Raw genomic sequence first — 19,127 nt, 5'->3', positions numbered from 1 at the left:
AACGTGGCCAGGCGCGCAGCCTCCAAGGCCCGGGCCTCGGCAGTCTCCCCCACGATGGGGGTCTGGAGTGCCTCCATGTTGCGGCGGTGCAACTCTTCCCTCTGCTGCGAATTGAGAGGTTGGGGCTCGTACTCATCATGGTCATATGACGGGCCGTCACCGTCGCTGTTGCCGCTGTTGCGGCGAAACCCGGGTGGGCTACGATGAGAGTCGTGAAGGAAATATGCCCTAGAGGCAATAATAAAGTTATTATTTATTTCCTTACATCATGATAAATGTTTATTATTCATGCTAGAATTGTATTAACTGGAAACATGATACATGTGTGAATACATAAACAAACATAGTGTCACTAGTATGCCTCTACTTGACTAGCTCGTTTATCAAAGATGGTTATGTTTCCTAGCCATGGACAAAAGAGTTGTCATTCGATTAACGGGATCACATCATTAGGAGAATGATGTGATTGACTTGACCCATTCCGTTAGCCTTAGGACTTGATCTTTAGTATATTGCTACTGCTTTCTTCATGACTTATACATGTTCCTATGACTATGAGATTATGCAACTCCCGTTTACCGGAGGAACACTTTGTGTGCTACCAAACGTCACAATGTAACTGGGTGATTATAAAGGAGCTCTAAAGGTGTCTCTGAAGGTACATGTTGGGTTGGCGTATTTCGAGATTAGGATTTGTGACTCCGATTGTCGGAGAGGTATCTCTGGGCCCTCTCGGTAATGCACATCACTTAAGCCTTGCAAGCATTGCAACTAATGAGTTAGTTGTGAGATGATGTATTACGAAACGAGTAAAGAGACTTGCCGGTAACGAGATTGAACTAGGTATTGAGATACCGACGATCGAATCTCGGGCAAGTAACATACCGATGACAAAGGGAACAACGTATGTTGTTATGCGGTTTGACCGATAAAGATCTTCGTAGAATATGTGGGAGCCAATATGAGCATCCAGGTTCCGCTATTGGTTATTGACCGGAAACGTGTCCCGGTCATGTCTACATTGTTCTCGAACCCGCAGGGTCCGCACGCTTAAGGTTTTGATGACAGTTATATTATGAGTTTATGAGTTTTGATGTACCGAAGGAGTTCGGAGTCCCGGATGAGATTGCGGACATGACGAGGAGTCTCGAAATGGTTGAGACATAAAGATTGATATATTGGAAGCCTATATTTGGATATCGGAATCGTTCCGGGAGAAACTGGGATTTTTCCGGAGTACTGGGGGGGTTACCGGACCCCCCCCCCCCGGGGGTTAATGGGCCAACATGGGCCATGAGGGAGAAGAGGAGGGCCGGCCAGGGGGGGCGCCCCCCTTTCCTCTTTCCCCTCCCCCCTTTCCTTCTCCACCAAGGCAAGAGGGGGGAGTCCTACTCCCGGTGGGAGTAAGACTCCTCCAGGCGCACCCCTAGGGGGCCGGCGGCACCCTCCCTCTCTCCTTTATATACGGGGGCAGGGGGCACCTCTAGACACACAAGTTGATCATCGCAATCGTTCCTTAGCCGTGTGCGGTGCCCCCCTCCACCATATTCCACCTCGGTCATATCGTTGCGGTGCTTAGGCGAAGCCCTGCGTCGGTAGAACATTATCATCGTCACCACGTCGTCGTGTTGACGGAACTCATCCCCAACACCCTGCTGGATCGGAGTCCGGGGATCGTCATCGAGCTAAACATGTGCTGAACTCGGAGGTGCCGTACGTTCGGTGCTTGGATCGGTCGGATCGTGAAGACGTACGACTACATCAACCGCGTTGCCATAATGCTTCCGCTTTTGGTCTACGAGGGTACGTGGACAACACTCTCCCCTCTTGTTGCTATGCATCATCATGATCTTGCGTGTGCGTAGGAAATTTTAGAAATTACTACGTTCCCCAACAGTGGCATTCGAGCCTGGTTTTATGCGTAGATGTCATATGCACGAGTAGAACACAAGTGAGTTGTGGGCGATATAAGTCATACTGCTTACCAGCATGTCATACTTTGGTTCAGCGGCATTGTGAGATGAAGCGGCCCGGACCGACATTACGCGTACGCTTACGCGAGACTGGTTTCACCGCTACGAGCACTCGTTGCTTAAAGGTGACCGGTGGGTGTCTGTCTCTCTCACTTTAGTTGAACCGGGTGTGGCTACGCCCGGTCCTTGCGAAGGTTAAAACAGCACCAACTTGACAAACTATCATTATGGTTTTGATGCGTAGGTAAGAACGATTCTTGCTCAGCCCGTAGCAGCCACGTAAAATTTGCAACAACAAAGTAGAGGACGTCTAACTTATTTTTGCAGGGCATGTTGTGATGTGATATGGTCAAGACGTGATGCTATATTTTATTGTATGAGATTATCATGTTTTGTAATCGAAGTTATCGGCAACTGGCAGGAGCCATATGGTTGTCGCTTTATTGTATGAAATGCAAACGCCCTGTAATTGCTTTACTTTATCACTAAGCGGTAGCGATAGTCGTAGAAGCAATAGATGGCGTAACAACAATGATGCTACGATGGAGATCAAGGTGTCACGCCGGTGACGATGGTGATCACGACGGTGCTTCGGAGATGGAGATCACAAGCATAAGATGATGATGGACATATCATATCACTCATATTGATTGCATGTGATGTTTATCCTTTATGCATCTTATCTTGCTTTGTTTCACGGTAGTATTTTAAGATGATCTCTCACTAAATTATCAAGAAGTGTTCTCCCGGAGTATGCACCATTGCGAAAGTTCTTCGTGCTGAGACACCACGTGATGATCGGGTGTGATAGGCTCTACGTTCAAATACAATAGGTGCAAAACAGTTGCACACGCGGAATACTCAGGTTAAACTTGACGAGCCTATCATATACAGATATGGCCTCGGAACACGGAGACCGAAAGGTCGAGCGTGAATCATATAGTAGATATGATCAACATAGTAATGTTCACCATTGAAAACTACTCCATCTCACGTGATGATCAGACATGGTTTAGTTGATTTGGATCACGTGATCACTTAGATGACTAGAGAGATGTCTGTCTAAGTGGGAGTTCTTTAGTAATATGATTAATTGAACTTAAATTTATCATGAACTTAGTCCTGGTAGTATTTTGCAAATTATGTTGTAGATCAATAGCTTGCGTTGTTGCTTTCATATGTTTATTTTGATATGTTCCTAGAGAAAATTGTGTTGAAAGATGTTAGTAGCAATGATGCGGATTGGATCCGTGATCTGAGGTTTATCCTCATTGCTGCACAGAAGAATTATGTCCTTAATGCACCGCTAGGTGACAGACCTATTGCAGGAGCAGATGCAGACGTTATGAATGTTTGGCTATCTCAATAAGATGACTACTTGATAGTTTAGTGCACCATGCTTAACGGCTTAGAATCGGAACTTCAAAGACGTTTTGAACGTCATGGACCATATGAGATGTTCTAGGAGTTGAAGTTAATATTTCAAGCAAATACCCGAGTTGAGAGATATGAAGTCTCCAACAAGTTCTATGGCTAAAATATGGAGGAGAATCGCTCAACTAGTGAGCATGTGCTCAGATTGTCTGGGTACTACAATCGCCTGAATCAAGTGGGAGTTAATCTTCTAGATAAGATAGTGATTGACAGAATTCTCTAGTCACCATCACCAAGTTAGTAGAACTTTGTGATGAACTATAGTATGCAAGGGATGACGAAAATGATTCCCGAGCTCTTCGTGATATTGAAATCGACGAAGGTTGAAATCAAGAAAGAGCATCAAGTGTTGATGGTTGACAAGATCACTAGTTTCAAGAAAAAGGGCAAAGGGAAAGAAAGGGAACTTCAAGTAGAATGACAAGCAAGTTGTCATTCCCACGAAGAATACCAAAGCTGAACCAAAGCCTGAAACTGAGTGCTTACATTGCAAAGGAAATGGTCACTCGAAACGGAAATACCCTGAATATTTGGTGGATAAGAAGGATGGCAGAGTGAACAAGGGTATATTTGATATACATGTTATTGATGTGTACCTTACTAGTGTTTATAGTAGCCCCTGAGTATTTGATACTTGTTCAGTTGCTGAAAATTAGTGACTCGAAACAGGAGTTACAGAATAAACAGAGACTAGTTGAGGGTGAAGTGACGATGTGTATTGGAAGTGGTTCCAAGATTGATATGATCATCATCGCACACTCCCTATACTTTCGGGATTAGTGTTAAACCTAAATAAATGTTATTTGGCGTTTGCGTTGAACATGAATATGATTTGATCATGTTTATTGCGATACGGTTATTCATTTAAAGTCAAAGAATAATTGTTGTTCTGTTTACATGAATAAAACCTTCGATGGTCATACACCCAATGAAAATAGTTTGTTGGATCTCGATTGTAGTGATACACATATTAACAATATTGATGCCAAAATATGCAAAGTTAATAATGATAGTGCAACTTATTTGTGGCACTGCCGTTTGGGTCATATCGGTGTAAAGCGCATGAAGAAACTCCATAAAGATGGATTTTCGGAATCACTTGGTTATGAATCATTTGATGCTTGCGAACCGTGCCTTTTGGGCAAGATGACTAAAACTCCGTTCTCCAGAACAATGGAACGAGCTACTGACTTATTGGAAATAATACATACTGATGTATGCGATCCGGTGAGTGTTAAGGCTCGCGGCGTGTATCGTTATTTTCTGACCTTCACAGATGATTTCAGCAGATATGGGTATATCTACTTGATGAAACATAAGTCTGAAACATTTGAAAAGTTCAAAGAATTTCAGAGTGAAGTGGAAAATCATCGTAACAAGAAAAATAAAATTTCTATGATCTAATCGTGGAGATGAATATTTGAGTTACGAGTTTGGTCTTCATTTGAAACAATGTGAAATAGTTTCGCAACTCACGCCACCTGGAACACCACAATGTAATGGTGTGTCCGAACGTCGTAATCGTACTTTACTAGATATGGTGCGATCTATGATGTCTCTTATCGGTTTACCACTATCGTTTTGGGGTTATGCATTAGAGACAACTGCATTCACATTTAAATAGGGCACCACCAAAATCCGTTGAGACGACGCCTTATGAACTGTGGTTTGGCAAGAAACCAAAGTTGTCATTTCTTAAAGTTTGGGAAAGCGATGCTTATGTGAAAAAGTTTCAACCTGATAAGCTCGAACCCAAATCGGAGAAGTGCGTCTTCATAGAATACCCAAAGGTAACAATTGGGTACACCTTCTATCACAGATCCGAAGGCAAGTTATTCGTTGCTAAAATGGATCCTTTCTAGAGAAGAAGTTTCTCTCGGAAGGAGTGAGTGAGACGAAAGTAGAACTTGATGAGATAATTGTACCTTCTCCCTTATTGGAAAGTAGTTCATCACATAAATCAGTTCTAGTGATTCCTACACCAAATAGTGAGACGAAAGTAGAACTTGATGAGGTAATTGTACCTTCTCCCTTATTGGAAAGTAGTTCATCACATAAATCAGTTCCAGTGATTCCTACACCAAATAGTGAGGAAGTTAATGATGATGATCATGGAACTTCATATCAAGTTGCTACCAAACCTCGTAGGTCTTCCAAAGTAAGATCCGCACCAGAGTGGTGCGGTAATCATGTTCTGGAAGTCATGTTACTAGACCATGATGAACCTACGAGCTATGAGGAAGCGATGATGAGCCCAGATTCCGCGAAATGGCTTGAGGCCATAAAATCTGAGATATGATCCATGTATGAGAACAAAGTATGGACTTTGATTGACTTGCTCGATGATCAGCAAGCCATGTTAAATAAATGGATCTTCAAGAGGAAGACGGACACTGATAGTAGTGTTACTATCTACTAAGCTCGACTTGTTGCGGAAGGTTTTCGACAAAGTTCAAGGTGTTGAATACAATGAGATTTTCTCACTCGTATCGATGCTTAAGTCTATCTGAATCATGTTAGCAATTGCCACATTTTATGAAATCTGGCAAATGGATGTCAAAACTGCATTCCTTAATGGATTTTTTAAAGAAGAGTTGTATATGATGCAACCAAAAGGTTTTGTTAATCCTAAAGGTGCTAACAAAATGTGCAAGCTCTAGTGATCCATCAATGAACTGGTGCAAGCATCTTGGAGTTGGAATATACGCTTTGATGACTAGATCAAAGCATATGGTTTTATACAGACTTTTGGAAAGGCCTGTATTTACAAGAAAGTGAGTGGGAGCACTACAACCTTTCTGATAAGTATATGTGAATGACATATTATCAATTGGAAATGATGTAGAATTTTTTGGAAAGCATAGAGGAGTGTTTGAAAGGAGTTTTTCAAAGAAAGACCTCGGTGAAGCTGCTTACACATTGAGCATCAAGATCTATATATATAGATCAAGATGCTTGATAAGTTTTTCAATGAGTACATACCTTGATAAGATTTTGAAGTAGTTCAAAATGGAACAGTCAAAGAAGGAGTTATTGCCTGTGTTGCAAGGTGTGAAATTGAGTAAGACTCAAATCCCGACCATGGCAGAAAATAGAAAGAGAATGAAAAGTCATTCCCTATGCCTCAATCATAGGTTCTATAAAGTATGCTATGCTGTGTACCAGACCTATTGTATACCTTGCTCTGAGTTTGTCAAAGGAATACAATTTTGATCTAACAGTAGATCATTGGACAACAGTCAAGAATATCCTTAGTGAGGACTAAGGACATGTTTCTCAATCATGGAGGTGATAAAAGAGTTTGTCATAAAAGTTACATCGGTGCAAACTTTTACACTGATCCAGATGACTCTAAGTCTCAATCTGGATACATATTGAAACTGGGAGCAATTAGCTAGAGTAGCTCCATGCAGAGCATTGTAGACATAGAATATTTGCAAAATACATATGGCTCTGAATATGACAGACCCATTGACTAAGCTTCTCTCACGAGCAAAACATGATCACACCTTAGTACTCTTTGGGTGTTAATCACACAGCGATGTGAACTAGATTATTGACTCTAGTAAACCCTTTGGGTGTTAGTCACATAACGATGTGAACTATGGGTGTTAATCATATACAGATATGAATATTGGTGTTAAATCACATGGCGATGTGAACTAGATTATTGACTCTAGTGCAAGTGGGAGACTGGAGGAAATATGCCCTAGAGGCAATAATAAAGTTATTATTTATTTCCTTACATCATGATAAATGTTTATTATTCATGCTAGAATTGTATTAACCGGAAACATGATACATGTGTGAATACATAAACAAACATAGTGTCACTAGTATGCCTCTACTTGACTAGCTCGTTTATCAAAGATGGTTATGTTTCCTAGCCATGGACAAAAGAGTTGTCATTCGATTAACGGGATCACATCATTAGGAGAATGATGTGATTGACTTGACCCATTCCGTTAGCCTTAGCACTTGATCGTTTAGTATATTGCTACTGCTTTCTTCATGACTTATACATGTTCCTATGACTATGAGATTATGCAACTCCCGTTTATCGGAGGAACACTTTGTGTGCTACCAAACGTCACAATGTAACTGGGTGATTATAAAGGAGCTCTACAGGTGTCTCCGAAGGTACATGTTGGGTTGGCGTATTTCGAGATTAGGATTTGTCACTCCGATTGTCGGAGAGGTATCTCTGGGCCCTCTCGGTAATGCACATCACTTAAGCCTTGCAAGCATTGCAACTAATGAGTTAGTTGTGAGATGATGTATTACAGAACGAGTAAAGAGACTTGCCAGTAACAAGATTGAACTAGGTATTGAGATACCGACGATCGAATCTCGGGCAAGTAACATACCAATGACGAAGGGAACAACGTATGTTGTTATGCGGTTTGACCGATAAAGATCTTCATAGAATATGTGGGAGCCAATATGAGCATCCAGGTTCCGCTATTGGTTATTGACCGGAAACGTGTCTTGGTCATGTCTACATTGTTCTCGAACCCGTAGGGTCCGCACGCTTAAGGTTTCGATGACAGTTATATTATGAGTTTATGAGTTTTGATGTACCGAAGGAGTTCGGAGTCCCGGATGAGATCGCGGACATGACGAGGAGTCTCGAAATGGACGAGACATAAAGATTGATATATTGGAAGCCTATATTTGGATATCGGAATCGTTCCGGGAGAAACCGGGATTTTTTTGGAGTACCGGGGGGTTACCGGAACCCCCCCGGGGGTTAATTGGCCTACATGGGCTATGAGGGAGAAGAGGAGGGCCGGCCAGGGCAGGCCGCGCTCCCCTCCCCCCCTAGTCCGAATAGGACAAGGAAGGGGGGGTGGCGCCCCCCTTTCCTCTTTCCCCTCCCCCCTTTCCTTCTCCACCAAGGCAAGAGGGGGGAGTCCTATTCCCGGTGGGAGTAAGACTCCTCCAGGCGCACCCCTAGGGGGCCGGCCGCACCTCCCCCCTCCCTCCTTTATATACGAGGACAGCGGGGCACCTCTAGACACACAGGTTGATCATCGCGATCGTTCCTTAGCCGTGTGCGGTGCCCCCCTCCACCATATTCCACCTCGGTCATATCGTTGCGGTGCTTAGGCGAAGCCCTACGTCGGTAGATCATTATCATCGTCACCACGCTGTCGTGCTGACGGAACTCATCCCCAACACCCTGCTGGATCGGAGTCCGGGGATCGTCATCGAGCTGAACGTGTGCTGAACTAGGAGGTGCCGTACGTTCCGTGCTTGGATCGGTCGGATCGTGAAGACGTACGACTACATCAACCGCGTTGTCATAACGCTTCCGCTTTCGGTCTACAAGGGTACATGGACAACACTCTCCCCTCTTGTTGCTATGCATCATCATGATCTTGTGTGTGCGTAGGAAATTTTTGAAATTACTACGTTCCCCAACAAGTCGACCATGAGAACTTCTTCCGCGGGGTCGCTGCTCCCGCGCTAGGAAAGAGTATCCGCGGAGCCAGTCGACGGGTTGACTGGTCCATAGGGAAATTCGTCGGGCTCGATCGTCGCGACTTAAGGGGTGGCTGTCTAACGGGCCATGCTATGTCTTGAGCTTGTGTTGGTTTTCCTTGAAGAGGAAAGGGTGATGCAACAAAGTAGCGTAAGTATTTCCCTCAGTTTTTGAAAACCAAGGTATCAATCCAGTAGGAGGCTCCTCAAAAGTCCCACGCACCTACACAAACAAACAAGAATCTCGCAACCAACGCAATAAAGGGGTTGTCAATCCCTTCACGACCACTTGCGAAAGTGAGATCTGATAGAGATAATATGATAAGATAAATATTTTTGGTATTTTTATGATATAGATTGAAAAGTAAAATATGCAAATAAAAGTAGATGAAAACCTATATGACAAAAGATAGACCCGGGGGCCATAGGTTTCACTAGTGGCTTCTCTCAAGATAGCATAAGTATTACAGTGGGTGAACAAATTACTGTCGATCTATTAATACAAAAGCGCATAGTTATGAGATTATCTAGGCATGATCATGTATATAGGCATCACGTCCGTGACAAGAAGATCGAAACAATTCTGCATCTACTACTATTACTCCACACATCGACCGACTCCTGCCTGCATCTAGAGTATTAAGTTCATAAGAACAGAGTAAAGCATTAAGAAAGATGGCATGATGTAGAGGGATAAACTCATGCAATATGATATAAACTCCATCTTTTTATCCTCGATGGCAACAATACAATACGTGCCTTGCTGCCCCTGCTGTCACTGGGAAAGGAAACCGCAAGATTGAACCCAAAGCTAAGCACTTCTCCCATTGCAAGAAAGATCAATCTAGTAGGCCAAACTAAACTGATAATTCGAAGAGACTTGCAAAGATAACTTAATCACACATAAAAGAATTCAGAGGAGATTCAAATATTTCTCATAGATAAACTTGATCATAAACCCACAATTCATCGGATCTCGACAAACACACCGCAAAAAGAGTTACATCGAATAGATCTCCAAGAAGATCGAGGAGAACTTTTGTATTGAGAATCAAAGAGAGAGAAGAAGCCATCTAGCTAATAACTATGGACCGGAAGGTCCATGGTAAACTACTCACAACTCATAGGAGAGGCCTTGGAGATGATATAGAGGCCCTCCATGGTCGATTCCCCCTCTGGCGGAGCGCGGGCGAAGGCTCCAAGATGGGATCTCACGGATACAGAAGGTTGCGACGGTGGAATTAGGTTTTCATGGCCGCTTCTAATGTTTTCAGGGTACAGGAGTATATATAGGAGGAAGAAGTAGGTCGGTTGACGCTCGAGGGGCCCACGGGGGTGGGGGGCGCGCCGGGCACCCTCGTGGCCGCCTCGTTTGTTGCTTGACGTCCACTCCAAGTCTCCAGGTTTGCATTTGTTCCAAAAAGATTGCTCCTGAAGGTTTCATCCTGTTTGGACTCCATTTGATATTTCTTTTCTTCGAAACACTGAAATAGGCAAAAAAAACAGCAATTCGGGCTAGGCCTCCGGTTAGTAGGTTAGTCCCAAAAATGATATAAAAGTGTAAAGTAAAGCCCATAAACATCCAAAATGGGTAATGTAATAGCATGGAACAATCAAAAATTATAGATACGTTGGAGACGTATCAAGCATCCCCAAGCTTAATTCCTGCTCGTCCTCGAGTAGGTAAATGATAAAAACAGAATTTTTGATGTGGAATGCTACCTAGCATAATTCTCAGTGTAATTTTCTTTATTGTGGCATGAATGTTTTGGTCCAAATGATTCAAAATAAAAGTTCATATTGACATAAGAAATAGTAATAGTTCAAGCATACTAATAAAGCAATCATGTCTTCTCAAAATAGCATGGCTAAAGAAAGTTATCCCTACAAAATCATATAGTCTGGCTGTTGCTCTATCTTCATCACACAAAGTATTTAATCATGCACAGCCCTGATGATAAGCCAAGCAATTGTTTCATACTTTAGTAATCTCAAACTATTTCAACTTTCACGCAATACATGAGCGTGAGCCATGGACATAGCACTATATGTGGAATAGAATGGTGGTTGTGGAGAAAACAAAAAGGAGAAGATAGTCTCACATCAACTAGGCATATCAACGGGCTATGGAGATGCCCATTAATAGATATCAATGTGAGTGAGTAGGGATTGCCATGCAACAGATGCACTAGAGCTATAAATGTATGAAAGCTCAACAAAAGAAACTAAGTGGGTGTGCACCCAACTTGCTTGCTCACGAAGACCTAGGGCATTTTGAGGAAGCCCATCACTGGAATATACAAGCCAAGTTCTATAATGAAAAATTCCCACTAATATACCAAAGTGACAACATAGGAGACTCTCTATCATGAAGATCATGGTGCTACTTTGAAGCACAAGTGCGGTAAAAAGGATAGTAGCATTGTCCCTTCTCTCTTTTTCTCTCATTTTTTTATTTGGCCTTTTTTTATTTTTTATTTGGCCTTTCTCTTTTTTTATAAAGTCCGAAGTCTCATCTCGACTTGTGGGGGAATCATAGTCTCCATCATCCTTTCCTCACTTGGGACAATGCTCTAATAATGAAGATCATCACACTTTTATTTACTTACAACTCAAGATTACAACTCGATACTTAGAACAAAATATGTCTCTATATGAATGCCTTCGGCGGTGTACCGGGATATGCAATGAATCAAGAGTGACATGTATGGAATTATGAAGGTGGCTTTGCCACAAATACGATGTCAACTACATGATCATGCAAAGAGCAATATGACAATGATGACGCGTGTCATAATAAACGGAACGGTGGAAAGTTGCATGGCAATATATCTCGGAATGGCTATGGAAATGCCATAATAGGTAGGTATGGTGGCTGTTTTGAGGAAGGTATATGGTGGGTGTATGGTACCGGCGAAAGTTGCGTGGCACGAGAGAGGCTAGCAAAGGTGGAAGGGTGAGAGTGCGTATAATCCATGGACTCAACATTAGTCATAAAGAACTCATATACTTATTGCAAAAATCTACAAGTCATTGAAAACAAAGTACTACGCGCATGCACCTAGGGGGATTGGTAGGAAAAGACCATCGCTCGTCCCCGACCGCCACTCATATGGAAGACAATCAATAAATAAAATTGTGCTCCAACTTCATCACAAAGCGGTTCACCATACGTGCATGCTACAGGAATCACAAACTTCAACACAAGTATTCTTTAAATTCATAATCACCCAACTAGCATGACTCTAATATCACCATCCTCATATCTCAAAACAATTATCAAGCATCAAATAGATCATAGCATCCAATTCACTTCCTATGATAGTTTTTATTATACCCAACTTGGATGTCCATCATTCTAGGACCAATTTTATAACCATAGCAAATACTATGCTGTTCTAAAAGACTCTCAAAATAATATGAGTGAAGCAAGAGAGATCAACAATTTCTTCAAAATAAAGCCACCGCCGTGCTTTAAAAGGTATAAGTGAAGCACTACAACAAAAATTATCAAGCTCAAAAGATATAAGTGAAGCACATAGAGTATTCTATAAATTCTAAACCATGTGGGTTTCTCTCAAAAGGTGTGTACAGCAAGGATGATTGTGGTAGTCTAAAAATCAAAGACTAATATCATACAAGACGCTCCAAGCAAAACACATATCATGTGGCGAATAAAAATATAGCTCCAAGAAAAGTTACCGATAGACGAAGACGAAAGAGGGGATGCCTTCTGGGGCATCCCCAAGCTTAGGCTTTTTGTTATCCTTGAATATCTTGGGGTGTCATGGGCATACCCAAGCTTAGGCTCTTGCCACTCCTTATTCCATAGTCCATCAAATCTTTACCCAAAAGTTGAAAACTTCACAACACAAAACTCAACAGGAAATCTCATAAGCTCTGTTAGTGCAAGAAAGAAAAACCACCACATAAGGTACTGTAATGAACTCATTCTTTATTTATATTGGTGTTAAACCTACTATATTCCAAATTCTCTATGGTTCATACCCCTTGATACTAGCCATAGATGCATCAAAATAAGCAAACAACACACGAAAAACAGAATGTGCCAAAAATAGAACAGTCTGTAGCAATCTGTAACTCTCGAATACTTCTGGAAATCTAAAACTCCTACCAAACTAGAAGTCCTGGGAAATTTGTCTATTGATCTACAGAAAAAGAATCAACGCAAAAAGCACATTTCTGTGAATTACTAAAATTATTTTCATGCGCGCAAAGTTTCTGTTTTTCAGCAGAATCAAATTAACTATCACCGTAGGTTATCCTATAGGTTCTACTTGGCACAAACACTAATTAAAACATGAAAAAACATCCAAACATAAGCTAGATGACATATTTATTACTAAACAGAAGCAAAAAGCAAGAAACAAAAATAAAATTGGGTTGCCTCCCAACAAGCGCTATCGTTTAACGCCCCTAGCTATGCATAAAAGCGAGGATAGATCTAAGTAGTGCCATCTTTGGCATTCAATTCATAAGTAGCTCGCATGATAGATTCATAAGGTAATTTAACTTTCTTTCTAGGGAAGTGTTCCATGCCTTTCCTTAATGCAAATTGGAATCTAATATTCCCTTCCTTCATATCAATAATTGCACCAATCGTTCTAAGGATAGGTCTACCAAGAATAATAGGGCATGAAAGATTGCAATCTATATAAAGAACGATAAAATCAACGGGCACATAATTCCTATTTGCAACAATAATAACATCATTTATCCTTCCCATAGGTTTCTTAATGGTAGAATCCGCAAGGTGCAAATTTAAAGAGCAATCATCAAGGTCATGGAAACCTAGAATATCACATAAAGTTTTCGGAATCGTGGAAACACTAGCACCCAAATCACATAAAGCATAGCACTCATGATCTTTAATTTTAATCTTTATAGTAGGTTCCCACTCATCACAAAGTTTTCTAGGTATAGAAACTTCCAAATTAAGTTTTTCCTCATAAGATTGCATCAAGGCATCAACAATATGTTTGGTAAAAGCTTTATTTTGACTATAAGCATGAGGAGAATTCAACACGGATTGCAACAAGGAAATACAATCTATTAAAGAACAATTATCATAATTAAATTCCTTGAAATCCATAATAGTGGGTTCAATGTTATTTAAAGTCTTGACCTCTCCAATCCCACTTTTACCAAATTTAGCATCAAGATCTAAAAACTCCGAATTATTGGGACGCCTTTTAACTAAAGTTGACTCATCTCCAGTCCCATCATTATCAAGATTCATATTGCAAAAGAAGGATTTAATAGGGGACACATCAATAACTTTTAGATCTTCATCATTATTTTCATGGAAACTAGAAGAACACGCTTTTACAAAACAATCTCTCTTAGCACGCAACCTAGCGGTTCTTTCTTTGCACTCATCAATGGAAATTCTCATGGCTTTGAGACTCATTAATATCATGCTTAGGCGGAATAGATCTAAGTTTCAAAGAATCAACATCAAGCGAAAGCCTATCAACATTCCTAGCCAAATCATCAACTTTAAGCATTTTTTCTTCAAGCAAAGTATTAAAATTCTTTTGAGAGATCATAAATTCTTTAACGATATTCTCAAAATCATAGGGCATCTTATTAAAATTTCCATAAGAGTTGTTGTAGGAATTACCATAATTATTAGAGGAATTACTAGGGAACGGTCTAGGATTAAAGTTTCCTCTATAAGCATTGTTACCAAAATTATTCCTACCAACAAAATTCACATCCAAAGATTCATTATTATTCTCAATCAAGGTAGTCAAAGGCATATCATTAGGATCAATAGGAGCACTCTTAGTAGCAAACAATTTCATAAGTTCATCCATCTTTCCACTCAAAACATCTTCTATAGCATGCACTTTTTTACTAGTAGATCTTTCGGTGTGCCAATCCGGCATAAATTTTTTGTATGATCATCCATAAGTTGAAACCATGAGTAGGGCAATTGCGAACCATTAATTTCATTCTTTCCCAAGATTTGGCAACATGCTCATGATCAAGTTATTTAAAATTCGTAATATCGTTCCTAAGAGAGATGATCTTAGCGAGAGGAAAATATTTAGAGATAAAAGCATCTTTGCACTTATTCCATGAATCAATACTATTCTTAGGAAAAGACAAAAACCAAGTTTTAGCACGATCTCTAAGTGAAAATGGAAATAATTTCAATTTAACAATATCATTATCTGTATCTTTCTTCTTTTGCATATGACACAAATCAACAAAGTTGTTTAGATGAGTAGCAGCACCTTCACTAGGAAGGCCAGAGAATTGATCTTTCATAACAAGATTCATCAAAGCAGCATTGATTTCACAAAATTCAACATCATTAAGAGGAGCAATCGGAGTGCTAAGGAAATCATTATTATTGGTATTGGAAAAATCACACAATTTGGTATTATCTTGCGCCATCGCGACAAGCAATCCAACACACAAGCAAAAAAAGGCAAGCGAAAGAGAGAGGAGATTGGGAAAGAGAGGGCGAATAAAACGGCAAGGGTGAAGTGGGGGAGAGGAAAACGAGAGGCAAATGGCAAATAATGTAATGCGAGGGAGATGAGTTTGTGATGGGTACTTGGTATGTCTTGACTTGAGCGAAGACCTCCCCGGCAACGGCGCCAGAAATCCTTCTTGCTACGTCTTGAGCTTGCGTTGGTTTTCCTTGAAGAGGAGAGGGTGATGCAGCAAAGTAGCATAAGTATTTCCCTCAGTTTTTTAGAACCAAGGTATCAATCCAGTAGGAGGCTCCTCAAAAGTCCCACACACCTACACAAACAAACAAGAACCTTGCAACCAACACAATAAATGGGTTGTCAATCCCTTCACGGCCACTTGCGAAAGTGAGATCTGATAGAGATAATATGATAAGATAAATATTTTTGGTATTTTTATGATATAGATTGAAAAGTAAAAGATGCAAATAAGAGTAGATGAAAACTTATATGATAAAAGATAGACCCGGGGGCCATAGGTTTCACTAGTGGCTTCTCTCAAGATAGCATAATTATTACGTTGGGTGAACAAATTACTGTCGAGCAATTGATAAAAAAGTGCATAGTTATGAGATTATCTAGGCATGATCATGTATATAGGCATCACGTCCGTGACAAGTAGATCGAAATGATTCTGCATCTACTACTATTACTCCGCACATCGACTGACTCCTGCCTGCATCTAGAGTATTAAGTTCATAAGAACAGAGTAACGCATTAAGAAAGATGACATGATGTAGAGGGATAAACTCATGCAATATGATATAAACCCCATCCTTTTATCCTCGATGGCAACAATACAATACGTGCCTTGCTGTCCCTGCTGTCCCTGGGAAAGGACACCGCAAGATTGAACCCAAAGCTAAGCACTTCTCCCATTGCAAGAAAGATCAATCTAGTAGGCCAAACCAAACTGATAATTTGAAGAGACTTGCAAAGATAACTTAATCACACATAAAAGAATTCAGAGGAGATTCAAATATTTCTCATAGATAAACTTGATCATAAACCCACAATTCATCGGATCTCGACAAACACACCGCAAAAAGAGTTACATCGAATAGATCTCCAAGAAGATCGAGGAGAACATTATACTGAGAATCAAAGAGAGAGAAGAAGCCATCTAGCTAATAACCATGGACCCGAAGGTCTGTGGTAAACTACTCACAACTCATAGGAGAGGCCTTGGAGATGATATAGAGGCCCTCCGTGGTCGATTCCCCCTCCAGCGGAGTGTCGACGAAGGCTCCAAGATGGGATCTCGCGGATACAGAAGGTTGTGGCGGTGGAGTTAGGTTTTCGTGTCCGCTTCTGATGTTTTCAGGGTATGGGAGTATATATACAAGGAAGAAGTAGGTCGGTTGACGCTCGAGGGGCCAACGAGGGTGGGGGCGCGCCGGGCACCCTCATGGTTGCCTCGTTTGTTGCTTGACGTCCACTCCAAGTGTCCAGGTTTGCATTTGTTCCAAAAAGATCGCTCCCGAAGGTTTCATCCCGTTTGGACTCCGTTTGATATTTCTTTTCTTCGAAACACTGAAATAGGCAAAAAACAGCAATTCGGACTGGGCCTCCGGTTAGTAGGTTAGTCCCAAAAATGATATAAATGTGTAAAGTAAAGCACATAAACATCCAAAACGGGTAATATAATAGCATGGAACAATAAAAAATTATAGATACGTTGGAGACGTATCAGGCCACTGCATGCTTTACCCACCGTTGGAGCCGCGTCCGACCAGATCGCTTGCGGCTCGTCCAGCGGAGTGAGCGGATGATGCGAGGGCCGACCGATACGGAGTCGACGACTGTCGTAGAAGAACGCCGCATGCATTCACGCGGAACTGCGATGCCCCGCAGATCGGAAGAGCCTCGACATCGAGGGGGCTTCTTGAAGCCAGGCGGAGTCGTCGGCAACGAAAGTGAGCGCGCCGAGTCGGAACCCGCGGCCCACGACCAAACCACCGCCTGAAACCATGTTGATGAAGATCGGAAAAAATGCAACCTCGCCGGAAGTTGCTAAGACGCTTTGCCCCAAGGTGGGCGCCAACTGTTGTGGTACTAAGTCTGATAATAAGGGTAGGGGTACGTATGAGGAGGCAAGGCCCTAGCTACGGCGAGGTTGTACACACGAGTTTATGAGTTCAGGCCCCTCTCGGAGGAGGCAAAGCCCTACGTCTCGGTGCCCTGAGGCGGTCGACTGGAATATGGTGTGTGTGTTACAGGGGGTGCGAACCCTTGTGCCAGAGGAGGGGGTGGCTTATGTAGAGTGCGCCAGGACCCCAGCCGTCCCCCGTCACAGGGTTCAATGTACATTAAGGCAGGGCGTTACTGGTAACGCCAGCTATAAAGAGGTATTAATGATCTTTAAGACTACGGGGTGAATGCCTGACCGTTGCCATCCTGAGTGACTCTAGGTCTTTTGTACTCCGAGTGGTTTCTTGTATGGTCGAGTGACTTCATCTTGGTCGAATGGAGTTGAGGGTATCCGAGTGAGGGAATTGGTCGAGTGGATTGCACTCCATGGTTACTTTAGTCGGTATCTCTTGTTATACTTTGAGTGATCTTGATTCCAGGGTAGTGACCTTGTGTAGGGCATCTAGGTCAGGCCTATGACCCTACCCTAGGTCCATGGCATTGTCAGGCACCCATCTGCTCTCGGCCCCGTCCTTGCCCGGACGAGCGACGGCGACGACGATTAATACTTGGAGAAGGGTGGCGCCGCGTTAACATCAATGATGTAAGGAACTGTACCGACGGGGTTTGCGAGCTGCTTGGCGGCGTAGTAGTATGGAGGCTTGTAAGGCTCTGGCCACGACGCTGTCAGCACTATGGCGCGCCCGTCTGATGATGTCCGCCACAGCCTCGTGACCGCCCCGCCTGCCACGACCATTGCCGCCACTAGGCCCACCGGCGGCTAGACGCTTCCTCATCTTCTCCTTATTTGCGGCCTTCGCTTTGACGCGGTGATTTTGCCGCATCTCCGAGCCGATCTTCCAGGTGAGCGTGATGCTCGGATCCTCTGGCACCTCCGCCGCCTCCATCTCGATGGTTTCATTCGTCAGCGGTGGAGGGGAGGAGAGGGTGGGAGAAAAGAGTGAGAATTGGGCGGAGAGTGGAAGAAGAGAGTGGGGGATTTTGGCGCGGAAACAGTGCGGTATGCTACAAAAGCGCGGGCTCGACCTTCCTTTTGGGTGGGCCGGGGGTGGAGAGCGACCTTTCACGTGTCCACACTCCCGCAAACCTCCCCCACGTTTATCTCTGGTTTGAGGGAGAAATCGCGTTCAGACCGATACAAATCGGCGTTAGATGGCTTCCACGATCCGGACAACACGGTTTAGATGGTTGCGGGAGGTTTACGGGTCAATGTTGGAGATGCTCTAACCAGTGCCGAATTCTTGTAAAAGTTTAAAGCTGTGAAAAAGATAATCAAGTACGTGTTACCTTAAGTAACAAGGTGGAATTATTTAGCTACTATGTTTACAGAAGCAATAACAGTAAATGCACCGAAATTCTTGGAGAATATTCAAATACCACAAAGAGCCAGCTATATTAGGGTAATTATGTTAGAATTAAACCGTATAGCTTCTCACTGTTATGGCTTGGACCTTTTATGTGGGATCTCGGCGCACAGACTTCTTTTTTTTAGAGAGAGTATTAAACTTTCGCGTCGCGTTTAAAAAAGAAAAGAACTTACAAATAGTGGATTTGTAATTCTCAATCTAGTTAGTCCTAT

Source organism: Triticum dicoccoides, chromosome 6B (assembly GCF_002162155.2).
Source record: "Triticum dicoccoides isolate Atlit2015 ecotype Zavitan chromosome 6B, WEW_v2.0, whole genome shotgun sequence".
NCBI lineage: Eukaryota > Viridiplantae > Streptophyta > Magnoliopsida > Poales > Poaceae > Triticum > Triticum dicoccoides.
The sequence above is the reverse complement of the archived record's forward strand: the minus strand, read 5'-3'. Positions refer to the sequence as shown.